General features: G+C 40.9%; 1 protein-coding gene across 2 annotated transcripts in view; it reads left to right on the top strand.

Annotated features, from left to right (window-relative positions):
• The first annotated feature begins 782 nt into the window (after window positions 1-782).
• The window catches only part of LOC129731953 (monocarboxylate transporter 12), a 55,947-nt gene continuing 49,090 nt past the window's right edge, over window positions 783-7,639 (top strand). The window contains exon 1 of one of the 2 annotated variants that reach the window (XM_055692399.1): window positions 783-1,168. The gene's annotated coding sequence lies outside the window, so the exon portion shown is untranslated. The remainder of the gene's footprint in view (window positions 1,169-7,639) is intronic. The other variant, XM_055692360.1, reaches the window with a different exon arrangement.

Here is a 7,639-nt window from a genome sequence, read left to right as displayed (position 1 = left end):
TGACAAAGCTTGACTATTTTCAATAGTACAATAGTGTGAATAAAAAAATTACAATTATCTTATTTTGGGAAGAATCTTAGAAAATTTTTCAATCTATTGCTGCAAGAACGAAGGAAATCCATCGAATACTAACCGATTTATTAGCATTTGAAATTGGACATATTTTTCACTTTTTTCGGTTTTAGATTTACATTTCACATCCCTATGTAGCCGAACTTCCTGAGAGAAGTATTCTACTTCGAAAGCAAGTTTAAAAAATTAAATAAATATTTTTTAACTTTTCGTGAAATGTTGACGTAAACTAGAAGGTAATTCACACCAAATTCATTCAAGTAAAAGAGATGTACTTTTTCACGAGAATATTGTATTACGTGTAGCCACCCTATGACGATCAGAAATAGAACGCAAAAGAATTTTTTCCAACGGCATTTACATATATACTGAACGACGCTTTTTTAACTCCATTCTCTCTATCATTCTCATCGAAAGCTTCACCTCCCGAAAGCTCGCAGAACGCGTGAGAACAGTACATATTCTCAAAGCGCCTACTCTGCCTCCGCCAGACGGTGGAAAATTAGCCGCACTGCACGTGTCAACCTTAGTCAGTCATCCCTTTCTAACATCTGAAGCCGCACACTCTGGGGCAACAAGTTGTTGTACTGTGTTTCCCACTCTCTTACTCTTTCCTTCTCATTCCACTCTCTCGAGGAAAACAGTGCTATCCTTATAACTCAAACCGAAGAGAGTCGTCTCGCCGCTAGAATCCAACCGCGAAACAGTAAGAATTATTCCGCACGGAGTCAGTCCAACGGATCGTGTCCCCCTGCGAGGGGTCACGGCAGGTTTCTGTCTTGTTATGTAGCTTTTATTTTCATCACCCAAGGAAACTGTCCCTTCGGAAGACAGTTAAATCCGGCGTTTACAACAACCAGTCGTCAAGAAGCGGATTGTTAACTTTTAGTGGAACCATTTCCGGCTCATTAGAATTTAATTGTCAACCCGGAAGACAAGAGGGTTGAGAGAAAAGCTCAGCCGAGTGTCTATCTGAAATTAAGTGGCGAATGCAGTAAGGGAACAAAAGTGACCGTGAACTTCGAAGTGTTGTTGTTTTTTTGTCCTGAAGGACATTCACAAGCTGTGATATTTAACAAGCACGGGAATATAAACGGTAGGTGACATTCAAGGATTGATTTTTGTTATATTACGCATTACGCATGGGCGCAACTACGGGGGGGCTAGGGGGGCTTCAGCCCCCTCTAGAAAGTGTTTAGCCCCTTCTAGAATTTTCCAGAGAATGATTGTATTCAATATAAATACATTCCATACTACTTATCAGAGAATCAAAATCAACACAAATTGAGATGTCGTCATTCATTGGCTATGAACTAGTTCTGCACCCAGGATCGTTTCTCAAGCCTAGCTCTCTTACTTATCTTACCAGTCAGACAAGAGCTGTAGTAACTCGTGCTGTATCAAGAATCTTGAAAAAATGATTGAAATGAAATGATTTTGAGCTGATTGTTTTTTCATCTTGAGTTGTGCACATCATGAAGTGCACAGTTCATGACTAAAATTGTATCCTCTCAATACGTAATAAAATGTTGGTGCCTTGGTCACTCGGAGATGACAAATACAACAGTTGACTACATACAACTCTGAGAATAGAGTGATGCGCGTTGCTCCGTTGTAATTCTCTCTTCGTCGTGGCGTATCGTAGGAAAAAAAAACGATAGCAACAAGCAAAAGAATAATTGAGAGTCCCATAAATGTTGGTTGGATTGCATCTCGCATCGCAGTGACGCAGCAGCGATGATGATGGGAGGGAGAGTAAGTAGTTCGGAAGGTTTTTTTTTCAGCAGGTTTTCTATAGCAGCCAAACAGATACCAAAATGTGCTATGTTTGTTACCGAGAAATCATACGTTTGTTGTATTGCGTTGCGATTTCGTCAATGACATTACTCACTAGTTCTGTTATGATTAGTGAATGGAATATTTTCCTCATACTAATTTGGGTAGTAACGTTATGGAAGAGTGAGAGGGGATGGAGTTTTGAAAATCTTTGAATAATGCTTGCCTTGCTTTTGAACTGGTTTTGGATGCATTATTGCAGATTTTGATACTGCATTTTCACGTTTCAGTGCTGCGATTTTCAGGTTTTAGTGCTGTATGCCAATTGTGTTGAACCGAATATATTTGTACAGAAGTACAGAAATAATACCGAGAGGTAAAATAAGGCTTCTTTAGCAAAATCTTTAGCAAAAATTTGTAGAGGTTTGTAGAATTATCATTCTTATTAAACATATGCTGGCAACGACATTTTTATTATCACTGGACTTGTTTATTCATACTAAATTCAACAAGGAACTTGGAATATAAGCATAACAACTCAGATCTTTTTTCCCTTCCTTTTCAATTTTCTATATTTCTGAGTACAAATGACATAAAGTATTTACAGATCAAATTTGTAACGGCTAATTTAACAAACATATTTACCCTAGTAAAAATGTTATGCAACTTAAATCCAAACAAAATATGGCAAGTGTTTTTTACGTCTAATGCCTGATTTATACCTGATAGAAGAGAAACAATTAGTATGATAAAAAGCTCATCGAAGCTTTTTTCCTGATTGGTCTGATTTCAATCAGTCGAATGTTCGCGGAATACCAGTTCAAGAAACACTAGTTAGGGCCAACAATAGTGGTCTCAAAAGGCTTCGCGCTCATTCCACAGCCCTCCGACCGAAAAGCATTGCCACAACGATAATAAGGTTAGTTTCAGAGCTATATGCTCTGTACTGAAAACAGTTACAGTTTGAACCTTTGTTTTTATTTGTTTTGGAAATATTCGAACTGTTATTAAAATTTGTATACACTTGTAACAGTAAGGAAAAAATTCTTAATACATATTTAGAAGAAATTTGTTTTGTAAGTTCTCCGTACGTCACAATTGAATCAGTTGTAACACACCCTGTTGACACAGTGCGGTTCGATGGTTCGATTTTGGTAACATATTTATTTGCTTTCATTGACCACAGGGGGTTTGTTTCTGAAAAGTTGGTTGGGTTTGTAACGACAGATGTTGTTTGGCCATAATGGGTCAAGTAGGAGAAACATGCTGTTAGTGATAAATCAAACGGGCCCGTAACATCAAAATTGCACAAAAGCTTGAAAACTCCGAAATTCAAAGAGTAGTAAATCTAGAATTTGTTTATATAAAAAGGATCTGACTTAACACCAACTAATTATATGTAAGGAATTACCCATCGTGAAAAAGTTGAAGAGGTTGTTTATTAGACACGACCGCAGAGTTAACCTAGAATACGACAGCCTGTCTTAAGTCAATATATTTCTTGCAATAGGTTTGGGAATACACTCAATGGGGCTAATCAATTTAATGGTCTCTCTGTTCCAGATGTCGTTTACCTCTACAGACGGCACCGGTAACGACAAAGAACAACAGCAGAAGCTATGTGCAGCTGAGCAGTTTCACTTGACGCCATATCCAAAACAAGAATGAAATTGTATTGTTTTGTGGCTGTCTTTTGTATCAAGTTGCACTGAGAAAGCCTAATTTAGGCAGTGGCTACGATGAGGGCCAATAGTGCATTCCCGGTAACCTAGGTTTAATACGAACAATTTTCTGCAGTTTGCAGTAGCGTAGATAATTTTAAAACTGATCGCTGCAAATATTGTGTGATTCAGGTTCACTGGCGCAAACATTATTCAAATAAATGTTAAAATACACTCAGTAAACTTTGAGGCTTAGCTGAAGTCACAAGAGGTTAATAATGTTTGTCAATGCCATTTATTGACAACTGAATATTGTTTTTTGACATGGCAAATTTTTGATTTAGTTCTGAATGATTTACTGTGTAAAATCAACATGAGATGATTTATTTGAAACTATATATGATAATTTTTATCGCTATACTGCTAGTCACGCACGCTATATAGCTAGCCACGCACGCTGTAGATATGCACACACGCTATATAGCTAGCCACGCACGCTATAAACATGCACAGACATGCTATAGACATGCACAGACACGCTATAGACAAGCACAGAAACTATATAACCATGCACACGCAAGCCACGCACGCTATAGACATGCACGCGGTATATAGCTAGCCACGCACGCTAGCGACACACGCTATAAATAATGACACACGTTATATATGTGCACACACCCTATATATATACACCCTGGAAGATGGTGGCTTCTCAAACCACCTGGCGGTGCGAGTCTCATTTAATTTCTGGCTGTATTCACCCAACGATATCTGAATTGAATTACCACTGGTGGGGTCCAACTCAGATCAAAAGGGAGCCGAACTGAAAAAGTTAGGTTCTGCAGCTAACCACTACCGCCGCCGCTGTTGCCCGCTGCTGCTCCACGCCGCCTTTGCCCACTGCCATCGCTGCTACTGTCCGCCGCTGCTGCCTGCTGCTAGTAAACTGAGATTGCTTAAGGAGAAGCAGTCTCTTATATAGCCCAACGAGTGCATTCCTGGCTAACTAGGTACTCCATTCTGTCGTCCTTTTTAGGGAAAGGCAGCAAGCAACCAATCAAAGGTCGACATTTACGTTTCGACAAGGTTCAACAATTTTCAATAGTACAATAGTTCGAACAGTCAGATTACAATTTTCTGCATTTGGACGGTTGCTTAAATGATTTTCCAATCGGTTGCTGCAAAAATGACGGAAATCGGTTGAAAACTGACTGAGTTTAGAACGTTTGAAATTGGACAATTTTCGTGACGCTCTCCATGTTTTCGGTTTTCGAAATTGGATCCCTGTATTGAAGTTGAACCCCTATATATGTTGCCGTAAGACGTAATCTACGTCAAAAAAATCAATTTTGTCAATGATCAAGGAACAACTTTATTTGAAATAAAAAAGTCTCTCTCTCTCTCCAGCTCGGGGAAAACTAATAGTGTCAGAAGGATCGTAGCTCTAGCCCCGCAATTGTCCTGTACACTCAACAGTTGGCTGCGAAGTCTGTGTATAATAAACAGAAGTTCAAATTTCAAGACGGAATGTAGCACCAAGGCATTGCTTTACATTATCAATACACAAAATTTAAAATTGTTAAAAAAGTTGTTTAAGTTAATATTTCCGAAATCTCATTTTTTGTTATGAAAACACTATAAAAGGTTAGCTAAATATTTGTTGTCTGATCATGGCAAACTGAGAGAGAAAAAGTTACGATGGCAGTTCGTAACGTTAATGACTTTTGGCCGATAGCTACAATTTTCCACCGCCGTGCACCGGAAATTGCCATTCTCCGCCACAAACATTTGCCGAACTTTTTCGGATACATTATTTTTTCTTAGCCCTTTGTCCATCTTGACGCCTTATACCGTCAAAAGCTTCTAACCAACTAGCAATTTGCACTTGCGCTTGCACCTACCAGCTACCACCAAAAAAACCCCCGTTGAGTTGAGTGAGAGTAGGAAAACACGAACTCTCTTTTTTGAAAAAAAATCCCCATCGTTGAGTAAATATTTACGATCCAATTTCTCTTATTCATTACTTGTTCATAACGCGACTAACTTTATATTCTCAGCTGTGCACATAGAGAATAACATATATTGCGTGCTCCCACGATGAAAAGTACATCGTAAGAAGGAAGGCGGAGAGAGTGCACCAGTAACGATTTTTTTTATATGGTGCTCTTTTGTGATCTTCGTTATTCACCTACCATGGAGGTCTGTTTGAAAATGTGCGAAGAATAAGAATAACTCGCACACTGACGACGATGTCAACGCATCATAGGCTTGGTTTATACGTATTCATTAGTCGCTAGAAGCGATTTTTTTCCATCGGTGATCAAGATGTTGTCGCCATTTTACTCGGTTTTGGGTTGTGTTTCACCAGCTCCTGCGCCCCTTACTTTCTGGTGCCGGTGGGGTTTGCTGAAGAGAAGTGATTTCACAGGGTTGTCGTCCGGCATCCTTACGACGTGACCGGCCTACCGCAACATATAGTCTTTCGCCAGGTGCGCAATGGGGTTCTCTCCAAGCAGCGCCTGTAGCTAATGGTTCATGCGCTGTCGCCGTTATCCGTCATCCGTTTGTACTCCACCGTAGATAGTCCGCAGCGCCTTCCGTTCGAAAACACCGAGAGGACTTCCGCAGAGGACTAACGGTTATATCAGGGTTTTGTAGTTTTTTGTATTGAAGTAGTCATGTCCGATCAGCACTGTGATTGATGCGTACGTATGTAATGTCTGTGAAGAACGTGGTCAATTGTTTTGCTGTACGTTGGTCGAGGAAACAAGGGACTTTGGACTGCCAGCCCGTGGGAAGCTGCGAAGTTGGTGCATAGCTAGCCGTTGTCGTTCGTCACGGTGTACAGGCTGTGCGGGCCGATCACCGGCTTATATAAATCTTTCCTTCCGTTCATGTCCCCAATGACGATCTTGATGTCTCTACGCGAGCAGCTATCGTGAAGTTTCTCCAGCTGTGCGTAGAACGTTTCTTTTTCTGCATCAGGTCTTCCTTCGTGAGGGCAGTGCACATTGGGAATAGTGTAGTTGTAGAACCAGCCTTTTATTCTCAACAAACACAACCTGTCTCTGATTGACTGCCACTTCATCACACGACTCTGCATCCTGCACAGCACTATAAAACCGCTACCAATCTCATTGGTTGTGCCACCGCTTTGGTGGTACTGTGCCTTCCGGTCACAAATCCACCGTACCTTCTCTCTTATCAGGCAAAACTCCTGGAGCGCAACGATGTCGAAATGGCGGGATTCTAGCTAATCCAGCGGAATCCAGTCGACATCCGGGGCGTTGAGCGATCTACTGTTACACCGAGCTTTTAATCGTCGTCCTTATTTCGTCGGCTGGGTCATTGCCTATTGTTCCGGTTCGTTTTGAATTCTTGATTCTTCGTAGTATGTTTATTTTAGTATGCTGCCTTACTAGGGCTGCGATGCCTAGTCTCGCGACGGGGCTGCCGACATAGGTGTAGCTGGTGAGACACCGCATTTCATAGTTCAGCCGTTCGGTCCAGATCAGTCGCTGTTTGAGCCGCCCCTAGTCTGTGGGGTTCAGACAAGCTGCTCTCTAAGGAGAACAACTACCCCTTTCCTGTCAGCATACGACCAAGTTTCCACCGGTTCACCGGTTTTCCCTTGATTTTTCGTATCACAGTCGGTAACACGTGGAGGTAGGAATAGGGTATTATGCCTTGAACCACACTGGGGTCTATTTTATTCCAGGTAGTATGGGTGTGCTGTTAAAAAGCACTGCTCAGCCATTTACCAAACCTGTCTCTCCTCAACATCAAGTCAGTGTTGCTGAAAGAGGTTGGCGTTGACGCTGTGTTCAAGATATTCAGTACATCTTCGGAGATTCTATCCCGAAGTGATTTTTTTCTGCTGTTACGACACTATTATAAGCGTTATTAAATAAGCATATTAAAACTCCTTTTTCCGTTTTTTCAAATTACATACATGAAAACTAGCCCCCCCTAGAAATTTTCCTTAGTTGCGCCCATGGCTTTACGTAATCTTTTATAGTTAGAATCGGTTCAATGTCAATAGGAAATGACGACTCATGCGTGCGAATCCAACATCAAAGGACACCAGCAGTTAGTTTCACCGTCGGTTGCCACGGTTACTTTTGACAGAG

Source organism: Wyeomyia smithii, chromosome 1 (genome assembly GCF_029784165.1).
Source record: "Wyeomyia smithii strain HCP4-BCI-WySm-NY-G18 chromosome 1, ASM2978416v1, whole genome shotgun sequence".
NCBI lineage: Eukaryota > Metazoa > Arthropoda > Insecta > Diptera > Culicidae > Wyeomyia > Wyeomyia smithii.
Note: the sequence above shows the minus strand (reverse complement) of the source record. Positions and strands in the feature narration are given on the sequence as shown.